Below are 16,684 nucleotides of genomic sequence, written 5' to 3' on the forward strand. Positions count from 1 at the left end.
GTTACAGTTTCAGACATATCATTCTCATATCAAAAGTACGATAGAAGTAAACTATGAATAAAGGTGAATTTAGTTTTGGAATACCAACAAACGATTTTGCTAGATGTAAATTTTGGGAAAACTTTTTATAAGGCTTTAGATTTTGTTTATTGGTTTGTTTGTTTATTAGCTTCCCCATGCCGTAAACGTCGTCAATACCTAGTGGTCACTTGACGGTAAACGGCAATCGTCGATATAGCGACGCGTCGAAGGATTGCCGCTAGTGTGCCACTAGTGGCAGGCATTCGTCGAGTCGAAGGAAATATCGGGGGTATTGAAGTTACCACCACGTAACAGCGAGAACTTCATTTTGATCCGCGCTCCTTTGATTTGTCACGGAGAATGGCAAAGGGACAAACACGTACTATCGCCAGTCACGTGCATGCGGTTATTATTATATAATATTTTCCCTGACGAATTGTTATTATAAGGACAACACTTGAGCTCCGGGGGTCAAGAGTAACTCCTGCTTTTGCATCATGAAGTGAAAAATCTTGAGATGGGTGCGTACAATTGTATGAATTTGGTTGGCAACTGTCACTGATCACTAGCAAGTGAATATGGGAGAACTATGAAAAAAGTAAATAGACGCTTGTCATTTTGTTATAAAATTACATGACGAGTGCATTTGATCTGATACCAAACAGTTATTGTCAAATACACACGGTTAAAGGAGCACTCTGATTAGAAATATTAAAACGACTTCAACGATTTATCACTCTACAAGCTGTCTTCGTCATCGCCTCCGTGGCGAATTCGGAAGAACACGCAACTAGCAACCCTAAGGCTGGTGTTTCATGCCGAGCTCAGTGCACTTCTTTTACTTTTTTAAAAAAGTTTTTAGACTCACCTTGATGCAAAGAAATTACGCATATAGGCGATTAACGTATTTTAGGGGAATAATTTTGTGGTTCGCTGGTGTTCCGTCGCTTCTCTGACGGTAGTTGTATAATTTTCAAAACGGAAGTGGGATCAATTTTTGGCTGCGGGACCGCCAATTTTTGGGGACGTGTCGCTAGTTGCTTATCGGTGGTCCACCGACGCTTACGGCACGGGGTTGCCCCCTCACACGTGAGACAAATTGCAATCGACGAAAACTGTTTGGAAAAACGGGAAACATCTTCCGACTTCGACTTCCGAATGATTCGTTTAGGATCAACTCGAATCAAGGCTGCGCCACGGGAAGGTAGAACAAGTGAGGCAATCGCTCCAAGCAGTACGCTCGAGAGCCTCCGTCTCATTGAAGACTTAGACTCTCCAAGAGAAGTAACAAGTTTATTACTTTGTGGGCAGAGCCCGTACATTTTATTTATTTTAGGTTTATTTTCAGTTAATCATATTTTAATAAAGATTTAGATTTTGAGTATTAGATTCATAAAAGCAGCAAAGTGTCAGGAAATAATAATCCACGAAAAACAAATTACATAAACATTGTAGTCATTGCTTTTTAATGTAGAAATACTTATGCAACAATGGTATGATGTACGCTTTCTCTATCAAATTGTTTCATTACAGGAAATTAAAATCAGAATTCAATTAATGTCTGATTGAAAAGAATTGGCAGAATTCGTTGTAAGTAAATTTGTAAGATGTTTGTGAACACAAGACACTCTTATCGGGTATGTTAGAATTGCCAGGAATTGTGAGTCGATGCATTCCAAGCATTGCCAGTCGTCGACCACAATGAGGAAACCATTGCGTTTCCAAGACAAGAAAGAGCACACGCCTCTGACATCATGCACAAGCGGCAGATTCCAGGTCACAGGAAGGTCAACAAAAACGAGAGGACCAGAGGTCACTGGAGCAGTTGGACAGTCGAGATCAGATCAGTCAGGTCAGGAGTGATCAGTCGAGATCAGTCGGAGACGGAGAGTTGGAGAAACGGAACAACGACTACAAGTCGGAGATTGACGTTAAAAGTTCTAACTAGTAGAATGTCTAGAAACAGCTTTCTTTAAGTTAAGCGAGTTAACGTTTCGCTAAGACGAACTCTGAAAGTTTATCATACGTTACGGAGGAGATATTATTATGCTGACCGTTCGCAAAACTTCGGCGTAATCAAATCATTCGCAGCCCGTTCTTAGTTCGATCCTCCGTTTCATCCTTTGGAGTGGCCGCCAGCGACATACCATTCAGCCTGTGGTTTGACGATCGGAAGGAGCTTTTGGTGGACCAGCATTTGCGGGAGCATAAGAACAGAAAGCCAAGAGGTATGTGCTACTTTCTAAACATTAGTCGAAGGCTCAATATTTGGTATGTAGTGTTAGAACTGGCAATTTCTAATTACCCGAATTCATACACGACATCTTACACGTACTTACACAAAGTAATGAAAATACAACAGTAATTCAATTATCGAAATCTGGAGTTGTTATTTAATTACAGAAATCCCCATAATATCAATCTCGAAATATTATCTCTCGCTTAGTTGTACATCATATTCCCACTCATTTCAGATAGTGAGTGGAAGGTAACTTCTCTGCGTTCACTCAAAACATCCCCAAGATCAGAAACGAACCAGGGAGGTTCACATGGCGGAGATGTTCTGGGTTGGAGCCTAGTCAAAACTGATCACCACTGTCAATAATTCTATTGTTCGATTCCCGGTTAATGCATAGTTTATCACGGCTGAGATGCTAGAAGTTCGAGTCCTTCGATATTAGTTTAGATTAACCATCATTGTTTTGATATTACATTATATTACACCGTATTGTCATAGTGGAGTTCTTAAGTTTAAGGCCCGTTGAGGTTAATTTTTTATTGTTATAGTACAGATTGTGATCCTATTCTTATAATCAATTCTAGTTTACATTACCCAGCCTAGTCTAAATTAAGAAATTCAACCACCCACCCACCCTTGCTTCATTTTTCTGTTGTTTTGATTTCATCATAAATACTGTACAAAATGCTGTCGCTGAAAAACAATCACCGAATTCACTATCCTGTGATAAAAAGCAGTGGCAAGCAGGCCACAATGTTTTCAAAATAGAGGTATTACTATTTAGACTTGGGTGTACTAAAGCATTTCGTAGAGTATAGCCCGACTTACGGGGAAAAGAATGAAACCATTATACGGGATAATTTGTTAGGTCTAAGGTACAAAAGATATTTCATGGTGCAGTTCACCGATAAGAATTTTAATTTAGAAGACCTTATCGATCTAAGATTCAGGAGGCATTTCTTGTCTATTATAACTGGAATTGCAGAGACAAATACTGTTTTGCGAGAATCCGTTTTCTTCGCATTAAAATCCGAACAACACAATTACACATTATGTGCCTTATTCAAGTCGAGAGCAGACCAGGTTACTGTTAATAAGTGGTTTGATCCCTTCCGCAATAGGTTCAATTGCTCTCAAGCGATTCAAATAGCGGAATTTGTATCAACAGTCGCACAATACGAAAAAGAGGCGAAATTGGTTATAGCGAGCGACAAATTATTTTTAGATTTGGTAGCATTCACGAATCTCTTCAGAGAGAGAAATTCTTGGTTATGTAGGTAGAGAAGTGAAACGGTGGTAAATGTAAATGTAGTTGTTAATATAAGGATTTTAGATATTAGTTATATTTTATCCGCATTGATATATATACCGTAGCATTTAAGTTAAGATTATATTAGAATTAGATTAGTATTGTTAGTGGTATTATTATTATCATTATTATTTGACTATTAGATTAGGTAAGAAGTATAGGTTTAAGGATTATAAGTTAGATAACACAGCTGTTATGGTGATTAGGATTATATATATATTATTATTAGTAAATATTACGTTGAAAAGTTAGGAAGATTAAAATTTAGAAAATGATAATATGTCTCGAGGACATATATAAAGACTAGACAAATAAATAAACATGACTAATAGAGAGATAGAAAGTAGTAAATAGAGAAATGTTTAGTTAACATCTGTATTAAGAAGAGTGAATAGTAAAAGAGAATTTAAAAAGTAATTATGTGTATATGATAAGTACCAAATGTGACCGTGAAGAAGAATGAAAAAATATATAATAATTGCTATCTAGAAGGAACATCTAGGTTAATATAAATAGGAAAAGGCAAGAAAGAACGGAATATTAAAATGAATGATGTAAATTAATGTTAATGAGTTACCTAGCAGAAAATTTATAAAAAAAGAATTGGTTAAAATAACATAAAATTTTGGAGAACCTATCAGAAGGTCAGAGTACTAGATAAGAGGGAAGTCCCATTCTCGTTGAGTTCAAAGTGGGCGATTATCCAAAACGTCAATGAGAATATTTTATGTATTATGTCACATAAGTCTTCAGTGATAAAGCAAAGAAGAGACACAGAGGTTGCCTCGTTTATCACTCGAAAGTAGTGAATATTTTTTAGGTGAATCCGACTTATTTAGCAGAAGACACGACGAATACAAAAGTAAAATTTAAATTAAATAAATGAGTAAGGTTAATGTGATTAACATATTAGAGTATAGGGGTAAGATAAACGTAAGTGTTTTTTAAGATAATAGTAACTTGGATTAAGATAGCACTATAGAAGATAGATTTTATATCTAGTGGAGTGCTTGTTTAGGGAAATATAGTTAAGAGTCTAGCAGATCATTTACATTTATTTGAATATGGAATGAGAGAAGAGATGTAATAGAGAGTGGATCCGAATAGAAAGAGACTGAAAAGAAGGAGAATAGCAGTAGATAAATAGAGATAGCATAGAGATAGATTAAGAGAATATTGACTACAAGAATATGGATACGATATTGACATTTATATAACCAGATTTAGACAAATAAGATAAGAGTATAATCGCTAAAGTAAATAAATATAGTTATAGAGAAGAATAGAGAAAATAGAGATATAGATAAAGGTAGAAATGAATAAAAATAGAGATATATAGAAATAAATAGAAATAAATAAAGATAGAAATAAGTGAAGTTAGCATGCTACAGAATAAATAGTGAAGATTATAAGATATTATAAATAGTAGAAAAAGAAAGAAAGAAAATAGTTTTAGGGAATTAAAAAGACATAAGTGTTTTACTAGTCTAAAGATAGCCCTAAACAAGTAAGAAATGTTTCGAGACGGTAAAGAATATCTAGTTCATAGTGACAGATTTAAAAGCCACCGTTTCACAAGCTAGGCCATTTGGCAATAAGATAAGATAATATAAGATTAAAGAAGTAATTATAAGATTATTACCCCGGGATATTTTGTTTACTCTACTTGGACATGAGATAAGAAATATACGATTAAGACGAAGGCGAAAGTTGTTTTGTTGTTGGTTGGCCCCCGACGCAAAAGACTTAGCTACCGTACCGATTAAGGATAATGAATATACGGATTGGACATAGATTTTCAAATGAATATACATATTGGACAAAAATATATAATAATTATCTACACATTAGGTAATTTGTAGTTTATAATTAAATAGACGACATAATAGGTAAAAGTCAGCTTAGCTATAATTATTTTGACTTGACATATATTTAAAATGATAGATGAAAAATACCGTTTACGAGTATGAAGAAGAAAAGTGTTTTTTTTAAAATGGATATAAAAGTGAGATTTTATTATAGTTGTATATACATTGTAGTTTATAAATATACTGGGTAGATAGAAAACAAGATAACTGAGAACAAATCACGTTTAAGATGCACGGCTAGTCGAGCAGCCGTCGAACGACCAATGCTCAACCCGAAATCTGAGAAAACGCAGATTTCCCTCGTTTTCACCAACCTCTGAATCTCTAAACGGGTTTTGGTTTCAGTTATCGATAGATAGGTGTAAATAAATGTTCAATATTTATACTCAGGTACGTTAAGGATATAAACAATTTTGTAAATAAATATGTGCGTAATCATAATATTATTAATTAAATCATAAATGCAAAATAGCATAGGTTCATGTACTTACCGAGTCATAATTCCCATTGTATGCGAGAGTAGAGAAGAATAAAGCACATAGACACGACACTAACATACATATTATACAAATCATTAAACACACTCTATTTCAAACAATGCCAGATTCAAGCAATGCATATTTAAACACTAGCACTGATCATGGAAAAGAGGTAGCATATTCTATAAACACCAAAAGTCATAATTTGCATCCAGAAGACCCGGCAATGCGAATAGGACACGTCACTGATTTCCAATCACGGATATCGAACAAACTAGTGAATAAAACCGAAATAAACCGTAAAATTGGTGTCACGAAAGACGGCGAAAAGGAAACATTTTTCCCTTGTGATATAGTGTTAATTTAAGCTTAAAATTTAATAAAATCCACCACACACAAATTTTTTGTGTGTTAGGACGCCGTTCATAACTACCCAGGTACCGACGCGCAAATGAACGAGAGACGTGGAAGTTTTTTGAGTCAACCTTGATTAGAAAAGTGATGATTTTGCTTTTCTCAAAGTCAAGTTCAGCGTTGCTAACTATCTCAAAGTGGATTTTCATGATTCATAAATATGTGGGTCTGGTGAAACTTATTTTAAATTAAATATTAAATAAATTAGTGATGTTAAAGTGTAGTGATAAGTGCAATATACATAAAAATAATAATTTAAATTGTGTTGAGCCTATGGAAAGTTAGTAAAAAGTGTGTGAAAATTTTTCATAAATGTTGCAATGAATTATAGATGGACAGATAACTTGTCTTAAATTGGCAAGACTGCAAAAACAGCATCAGGTGATATGTGACAGTGGAAAATTTTCATTACAAACGTTGTTACCAACGGCAACCTAAATAATCTTAATTGCAAACATTAAAAAGAACTTCATGTGCAATTAATACGGCTAATGCGTTCAGTTGAGATAATTTTCAGTTTAGCCGCTAGATGATGGGAGAATACAGACTCATGACTAAAATACATATAATTTTTTTAATTAATAAAATTAATGAAGATTAAGAATATTAATAATCTGTTTGGTTTTGGGTGTGATATATATATTCATATTGTAATATATATGTGTATAATATTAGATGTTTTTCGATATTTTTATGTACAGTTTTCATATATTTCATTCTTTTATATACAGAGTGTTTCAAACTAAACGATCTCCTGTGAGATCTAGTCTGTTAGAGGAGCTAACAGGGTTTCAGCAGGGGGCATGTGGCAGAGCCTGTATATTTTATTTACTTTATGTTTATTTTCAGTTAATCATATTTTAATAAAGATTTAGATTTTGAGTATTAGATTCATAAAAACAGCAAAGTGTCAGGAAATAATAATCCATGAAAAACAAACTGCTTTTGTTTTTTGCTTTTGCTTTTTAATGTAGAAATACTTATGCAACGATGGTATGAAGTACGCTTTCTCTAGCAAATTGTTTCATTACAGGAAATTAAAATCAGAATTCAATTAATGTCTGATTGAAAAGAATTGGCAGAAGTCGTTGTAAGTAAATTTTTAAGATGTTTGTGAACACAAGACACTCTTCTCGGGTATGTTAGAATGCCAGGAATTGTGAGTCGAAACATTCCAAGCATTGCCAGTCGTCGACCACAATGAGGAAACCATTGCGTTTCCAAGACAAGAAAGAGCACACGCCTCTGACGTCATGCAGAAGCGGCAGATTCCAGGTCACAGGAAGGTCAACAAAAACGAGAGGTCCAGAGGTCACTGGAGCAGTTGGACAGTCGAGATCAGATCAGTCAGGAGTGATCAGTCGAGATCAGTCGGAGACGGAGAGTTGGAGAAACGGAACAACGACTACAAGTCGGAGATTGACGTTAAAAGTTCTAACTAGTAGAATGTCTAGAAACAGCTTTCTTTAAGTTAAGCGAGTTAACGTTTCGCTAAGACGAACTCTGAAAGTTTATCATACGTTACGGAGGAGTTATTATTATGCTGACCGTTCGCAAAACTTCGGCGTAATCAAATCATTCGCAGCCCGTTCTTAGTTCGATCCTCCGTTTCATCCTTTGGAGTGGCCGCCAGCGACATACCATTCAGCCTGTGGTTTGACGATCGGAAGGAGCTTTTGGTGGACCAGCATTTGCGGGAGCATAAGAACAGAAAGCCAAGAGGTATGTGCTACTTTCTAAACATTAGTCGAAGGCTCAATATTTGGTATGTAGTGTTAGAACTGGCAATTTCTAATTACCCGAATTCATACACGACATCTTACACGTACTTACACAAAGTAATGAAAATACAACAGTAATTCAATTATCGAAATCTCGAGTTGTTATTTAATTACAGAAATCCCCATAATATCAATCTCGAAATATTATCTCTCGCTTAGTTGTACATCATATTCCCACTCATTTCAGATAGTGAGTGGAAGGTAACTTCTCTGTGTTCACTCAAAACATCCCCAAGATCAGAAACGAACCAGGAAGGTTCACAACTTATAATTTATTCTTTGAGTCAAAGTATTTTGCATAAAACATCGTTTCGTAAGATATGTATACGATTGTATACTATTAATTTCGAACATTGTACTCATAATATAATTTCCCATCATGGATTTGAAAAAACAAAGTTCGAAGAAAGAAAGATCTCCGATCCACATATCTCTTCATGTTTGATATGGAAGTCTCATCTTCATTATTGACCCTTAATCTATTTTAGTCCTACGCAACGCGAATCAATGGGATGGCTCTAAGTGAAAACATTCATTTAAAAAGTTAGTAGTAGTTGCTTACGTTTGCTTAACTAGGAAGAAGGCAAGTGCGCCGATCCTGGGGGCCGGGCCCACCAAAGCTCATGTAGGCCTCCTTTGTATTTATGAATATACAATATTTGGCATAATTTGAGTGCAGTTTATCTTAAAATCCTCATATATATCTTCTGCATTTGAATGCCCCCCACTACATTTACAGAGAAATCGGCGTCCTTGGAAAAAGGTCTAGTGAAATAAATAAAAATGTTATAACGTAATACTTGAACAACTCTATCTAATGGTGGAAAGTAAATTAGTATTCAACACTTCCTTCAATTTTAAGCATTTCAAAGATTCTCGTAATTTAGTATCGTCCCGGATTTGCATTTTTGAAGTACGAGAACTCTATCTATATATTAACGTGGGAATCGGTTTCGGACCATGCACTTATGCCGCTTTGCCTCAAGATGCACATTGGAGTTTTTCTTTCGATTTCCTTAGGAATATTGCGAATGGTATGACTTTTAAAACTATGTTTAAAAAAGAATACACACCGACACAATAAGATGATAATCTGATACTAGGAAATATATTGAATTGTTTTTAATTTGTTCTCACGCTACCAAAACAGTACTTATGCTTTTTTATTCCAGCCTTTTAATATAAGCATTTCCCATTATTGTCTGTTCTAGGACGATACAATTCTAGTTCATTTATATGCTAGCTTTAGAAATAAAGTAGGCTTTCGCTTATCCGACATAAACAGGCAGGCAGAACGCTGGATAATATGGATGTGTTAAGAAAAGACCTATTAAAAATAAAACTTATGATATAATTTTACATATTACGCCTCTAATAATAATATTTCATAACAAAAAACTGCAGTGCACTGAATCAGGGATGTATCCAGCGTGAGGGCTTGAGGGCTGGCGCCTCCGAAATTCAAGCACTTTTTAATAAACTTGCTTTTACCCTTTTGAGGTTCTTTTATATCAGTTTACTAGTAGTCAGTGTCCAAACTTTGGGCAACGTGCTGTTGTCTTGTAATAATTCTAAGAACATACCACGATGCCATTATACCGGGTGAAATTAACCCGTAAGTACTATGGACCGTCTCTCAGACCGCTGCTGCTTTTCGTATCATTATATTTTCTACAGTCTCACTACTACAAGTGGATCTTTTCGTCTACCTTCCTGTCTAGCATATGGTTACGTTGTGTGAAGTTCGTGTTATAATTGATCCCCTGTGCGCGGCGCTGGAGGGGTCGAACTGTCTCACAGACGTACTATAGTAGTTACGTGAGTATTTTGCTGTTCAGTTGTCTTTTGTTATCTACTGATTATTATCAGTATTGAGTCTTACCGTGTGGCACGTCTTACACCACACATCAAATAATGACCCAGAGACTAGAAAACCTGAAATAATCATATTTTATAACATGAGTAAAGGCGGAGTGGATACTCTAGACAAAAAATGTACAGATTACACATCAAGTCGTCAAACAAGACGATAGCCATTGACAATTTTCTTTCTTCTGGTGGATGTTGAGTGTGGTATCAATGCGCATGCCTTGCGTCAAGTCTATGTTAAGTCCGCAGTGATGACAAGACTTGAGTTCATGAAAAGGTGGGCAAAGGGATTTGTTAGGCTTCATATAGGACGTAGAATGTTCATTGGACATCTACCATCAGAGCTGAGTTTTTCAATCAAGAGCATACTATAACTTGAAAGTGAGTTTCTCACCATCGCGCACAAGGAGTTGAAGAGGAGAACATAGTCCGCTCTCCACTAAGTTGTAACCGCAAAGCAATGATATTCGTGTCAGCGGTGTAGGGTACCGATTTCCATGCAGTGAAAAATAAAAAGATGTAAGTGCCTACTTGAAGAGAGTGCATGCTATCAGAACAGTTAGTGCGGTACCGGCAAAACGAATTTTCTTTACTCTCGCGATCATATAAAAACTAAAAATAAGTTTTATTCATTACCTTTTTACTACAAAAAATATAACAGTACAACTGTAACAGTGCTTTCTTGTAAGTTTTGAAAGCTAATATTCAATGTTTTTCTTCCCTTTTTACTGTATTTTTTATTCTCCGTGCATCTATAAGAAGAGTGTATTTTAAATTAGTGTTATTTTTACTACATAGAAACGGAGAAAAAATTGAATATCTCAACAATTACAATTTTAGAATAACAATGAAAACATTGTTGCAAATTTTAGCTATATTCTTTTTCTCATTGCTTTAAAAATATAAAACTTTCTCTACATTGTGAAATTACTATGTTTTATTTTTCTATAAGCAACTAAGATATGTAGGATAGCATTATAAGAAAATATGCAATAAAACTACTATTCAGAAAATGTGAAACAACAATGCGGTCTGACAGGTTACGTGATTACTTTCGTCAATAGTACTTAAGGGTTAAAGAACAGTTTCAAATAGGATTAACATTTCGTTTCCGTTCTATTTTTAACTTTAGTATATTAGAACGATACATTCAATGTCTTCTTGCTATTTTTGTTATGTGATATACGTAATAAACAGTTTTCTTTAGTTACATTTCTCTCGAAAATATATTTCATTTTGTTTGTGCTTAATGCAGTTTCCAAAGTAAACCGGTTTATAAATGGAAAGTAGGAAAAAGTTTAAGGGAAGTACAGAACTGTTGCATTATTATTATTATTATTATTATTATTATTATTATTTTTATTATTATTGATATTTTTAAAACATTAGAATTACGTGCTTACGAGGATTCGTGTTAGGCCCCCTCCGAATAGAAAACCTGGATACGTGTCTGCACAGCATGATAGACGTATGAGGCAACGTGTAGACAGACGCGATAGGCGATAGACTCCAGTGCATGAAAAATAGATTAAGACCACAACTAGCAGTTCTTCTTGCCGATTTGTGCTATCTGCAATGATATATTGGATCATACAGTATGTGGAACAAAGGATGGTCGGATAAGCGAGACCATGGTGTATTGGTGTTTAACGCACCTTAACTTGTAAAATGTTTGTATAAACAATTATCTTTCACTCTTTAGCTAAATTTGTGGGTACGATCGCAAACCTTGCCTCATAAAGTATAGTCTTACAAAGAAAAAAAAACTTTTTTTTTACCTAAAAGCTAAAGAGAAGCCAACTTCTATAATTTAGTTTTCTTTTTTTTTAATAATGGCAAACTAGTCCATTTCATCATAATAAATCAGGCTTGGTACTAGGATGTCTTCTTCTGTCCGTATATACCCTTCACACTTTGTCGAAGAAAACAGAATGAGAGAAGCTATACAACAGCATGAACTGAAAACAATAGCTATTACTAATAGTACTCTAATCCTTGATAAATACGTCATTACAGCAAAATATCAATAAGTTGACCTTATTATATTGCTTCGGTTCTCATTAACATGAAAATTATAATGTTTTGTAAAAAAAAAAAAGAATGGGATAGGATGGGATTCGTTCGTAAAATAACTACGAGTCCGCCGCTTTATCCACCTAACCGCGGAGGCAACGCTGTGTTTGCTCTTTTTTCTTAAGAAATAATCTTCATAACCATGGTGCGTATCGCTTCGAACCTTAAGATAAGAGTTTTTCTGTTTAATTCTATATTTTCGTACGACATGTTAGTTACAGAATCTAATTTATATTTAGCAGGCAATCTACACACAATGTTTTAACCAATAAATGCAACATTTTACTCCACTATCCAGTTTTTTGATCCAACTCCTTGACTCCCTTACTGAATTCCCTCCGCAAATGTGCTCTGCTACTGAAGAAAACCTAGAAAGCATCGCTGCCAGTATACACAAAACCGAGCATAATTTTGTTTTTTTCTTATATTTTTATTATTTTATTATACTTTTTGAAAATATCTCCTTAGATGGATTGCTTTCTATTATCTCCACATAGTAATTAGTGAATTTTACCCATAAAATGGAATATATGTGCGAAAAACGTGAGTTGCAGTATACGCCCAATTTTTATTTCGCATGGGAGTACGTCCGTCTGTCTATCAACAGCAAAACGGCAAAAGCTGTCGACAAGCCGTTTTCAAGGATCGATTCAGCGTTCAAAACATATAGACCAACGGCCAAGGGGATGATAACTCTTCCCCCTAAAGAACTTTTGCCACTATATTAGGAATGTTCCTTAGTGTCCCTAGAATCAAAAAATAGTTGTTAGTCAACACATAATTGTAACACCTGGGTCCTGAGGTCCTTAACTCTTTAGCACCCGTGTGTGTATACAGACATCGATGGGATCTCTCTAAATAACCGTAGATCAGACCGTTAGGGCAACACTGGAACACGTTATACCTCAATCGATTTATACGACCGTAGGCTTTCAGTTTACGTAATAAAATTGACATTTCTGTGTACAAAGGAAAACTAATGGAGGGATATTTAACAAAATTTCCCCTAAAAACGTCCCTTCTTGCCATTCTTTTAGTTACTACGTGGCAACACTGCAAACTACGTGAACAATAAAACACATTTATGGATCCCATTTCATGCTTAACTTACACTGAAAATTTCATCTTGATCCAACAAACAGCAGCAGAGGAAAGTTTGTTCTTTTTATAGTTTTCACAAAGTTCATAACAATAGATATTCATGGAAGTACGAGTACTACTTTGTGTCAATATTCTGACCGTCGGTGCAACACTGAAAGAAGTTATACCTCGATCGATTTGGAGGAGTGTAGGCTCTCAGTGTACGTAACCAACGAGACATTTCTACTTACAAAGATAAAATAATGGAGGGATATTTAAGCAAATTTCTCGCGATTCTTTTAGTTATTACGTGGCAACATTGCAAATTGGGGAATAAAAAATGTATTTAGGTATTCTGTTTTATGTTCAACTTAAACTGAAAATTTCGTCTTGATCCATCAAATAGCAGCAGAGGACATATGTATTTTATATTCGTCACAGGGTTCATAATAATGGATTTTCATGGAAGTATGAGTACGACTTTGTGTCAATGTACAGTTATTACTTGACAACACTGCAAACTGCGTGAATAATAAAATGTAATTGTGTGTTCTATTTTATGTTCAACTAAAACTGAAACTTTTCTCTTGATTCATCAAACAGCAGCAGAGGAAATATGTATTTTAAAGTCTACACAATTTTCGTAATAATTGATTTCCATTTAGGTATGAGTATGACTTTGTGTCAATGTTCCGTTTTATTTTTGTATATAAAACAAGTGATACCAATTATTCTATTCGATTTTCTCATTAGTTATATTACGACATATCCCAGTACCGAGAAATCCCTCAGGAAGGTTTTATTGTTTGTTGGTCCGTGGTATAATAGAAAAAAATTTCAAAGCAATAATTTTACTGTTGTTCGATTACATTATGTTCCTTTGAAAATACTTGTTGTTCTGCTATTCTACAATGAATACACTTTCTAAACATGTCTGCTGGTATGTGAAGTTATTAAACAGCTCTCGAGCGTATTGCGTAGAGCATGTATCCTTATTGTATGTGCTCATATATAATCGCACTTAATATTGTATGCAATATGTAGTTTTTTAACTGCCGTAATATTAAATAATTTGTTATATTCTTTGTGTTCTTGTCTGTCTATAAGTTGATAATAGTAGCGCATTCGCCCTGAAATCACGTGTTCTTAGTTATTCTGGAAAAGATGATAAACAAAAAGAAGCCAGTCAGACAGACGACAATTGCAACAAGAAAAATGATTACTGTAATGTGTCACCGTCCTACAGCTCATTTTTGCGATTTAAAAGAAACATTGAGAAAGTAGATTTATTCTGAACTTTATTAACCAACCCTCGTATAGATCCAAGTGTTCTAGAAACTCTTTGTCATCGCTTTGGTATGTCTTTTCATCTCTGTTAGTGGACTTCCGTTAGATTTCGTAACCATATATGGACATACGTTGCAGAGACAGTGATTTCCTTTGCGAACGCTCTCTGAGCCCAGAAAAACGGGAAAGTCGCAAAAACACTTTACTTCTTGTCAGTGCTCAACGCTGATTTGTTTATTTAAAATGTCCGCACTTTTTCAACCAAAGAGGGTGAACTTGTTATCATACGTCATCACCGAAGAGTTTCAGCCCGGAGAAAATATACGCACTTGCTAACTGAACAAGAGGAGCAGTCGCCGTGAGCCAGTCCAGGAGGAACGTGTCGACGTTCGCTCCCACAAATTACGCTTTCCTAAAAACAGCATGCTAGCTGCCTGGCTTTCTTTATACAGAAGTGACAGTTGATATCTTTTTTCACAGTGATTTTTATATAAGTGCACTTATTTAACAGTACGTCAAGAACGACCCTATGAAACAGAACTCATACTTATAGTTCCTATTTGGGAACTCTCATTGAATAAGCAGCGGTGGAAAACTAACCTTGGGACTTCAACTCCAGAAACAGCGCATATCCCCAAAGGCGGGACAACGAGGGAGCAACTTCAACAGGCTAGCCGAAGAAACACGTGAGTTTACTAACATTTTAAGCCACCATCGTCATTTATTATTAAAGCCACGCCACCATCGTGTCAATAGTGTTAAATTGTTAATGGTGAATATATTGGAAATGTAAAAGTATGTAATATTTGTGCTCTTATAGTAACATTATATTTCTTTTATCGAAAAGTGACTTTATCATTTGTTATATGTTTAATACTTAACTTTCTTTATACGTGTAGCTAAACAACAAACTTTACGTTGCTTACATTTTCATCTACCATATTCCCAGTTATCGTAAGTTGAAACTGTAGGCATGGGCAGTGATCGTATACGTCATGGCGTAACTGGGAAACATAACTAAGAAAAGGGGGAATATATGAGAAATAAAAGTTGTTCCGAACCACGACGTAAATAACGATTACACCCTAAATGGCGACCGTGACAGGACATACTTCAATCTTCGGATAGAACTGCATTTAATTATTTCAGCGTTCATTTATTAAAATACGAAAATAGAAACATTTGAACCACGTAGTCACAGATAGCTAACTCAGTACAAATACATGTGCAGATTGCTTCAGCTAGTGAAAAGAAAGAAAAGAAAAAGAAAATAATAAATAGGATTTGAAAAAAGAAAACAGAAAGTAAATTCAATTACCACGGAAATATAATTAGTACAATTTGTTTTGTAAGAAATTAAAACATTTTGTTTGTTCGCGAATTTTTCTTCTGCTAACTTTTCATAGTACGAAAGCACAGAACAGCTGATTCTAGCCGAACACACAAACACGTATATATACACCCTATGCACCTTTTTTTTATTATTTATCACGATGAATGAATAATAATTCGTTTGTTTATGTTAATTGTCTATCAAAACACTTTTACAAAATGAAATTTTGAAATAAAATAAAAACTTTGTGCAACTGAAATAATGAAATAGTTTGAGAAAGGTGTTTATTTACATTGTTATTTACTTCAAGTGTTTGTTGCTGCATGTTTTGTATTGTGATTTGGTTTCTTTTAAGTTAAGTAAATATGGAAGCGATTATTTTACAACAATTTCAGGCTATATTAATAGAACAATTAGAGAAACAGTCTGAGAAATTAGAGAAACAGTCTGAGAAATTAGAAAAACAATTAGAAAGTAATAGTGAACGTTTAGAACATAAAATTGATACTAATAACGAGCGAATAGATGAATTAAGAAACGAGTGCACGAACAATAAGTTAGAGTTAGGAAATAAGTTTGATTGTAAATTCGACCGATTGAGTACCGATATTACAACCACCAACAATTCCATTATCGAGGTACACTCTGGATTAATTAATGTAACCAATCAGGTTGATTCAGGAACTGCCGAGTTTAAAAATAGTGTAGTGGAATGTAAGAAAAGCCTCGTTGAGTTTCATGAATGCATGCAGACGGCACGGCTTAATCGCAAAGAAGTGCAAGGCGAAAGCAAAACCGTAAATATTCTTGAATTCGCGCCGGCTCACATCGCGGAAGATAAATGCCTAATAAGTCAGAGAGTTAGTTATAGTCAGGAAAAGGAAATATGTAGTGTGGAGGTAGCGGTAAGCAAAGGATCGTTATGTGTACG

The sequence above is a fragment of the Thermobia domestica genome, chromosome 7, assembly GCF_964235325.1.
Source record: "Thermobia domestica chromosome 7, izTheDome1.hap1.1, whole genome shotgun sequence".
Lineage (NCBI taxonomy): Eukaryota > Metazoa > Arthropoda > Insecta > Zygentoma > Lepismatidae > Thermobia > Thermobia domestica.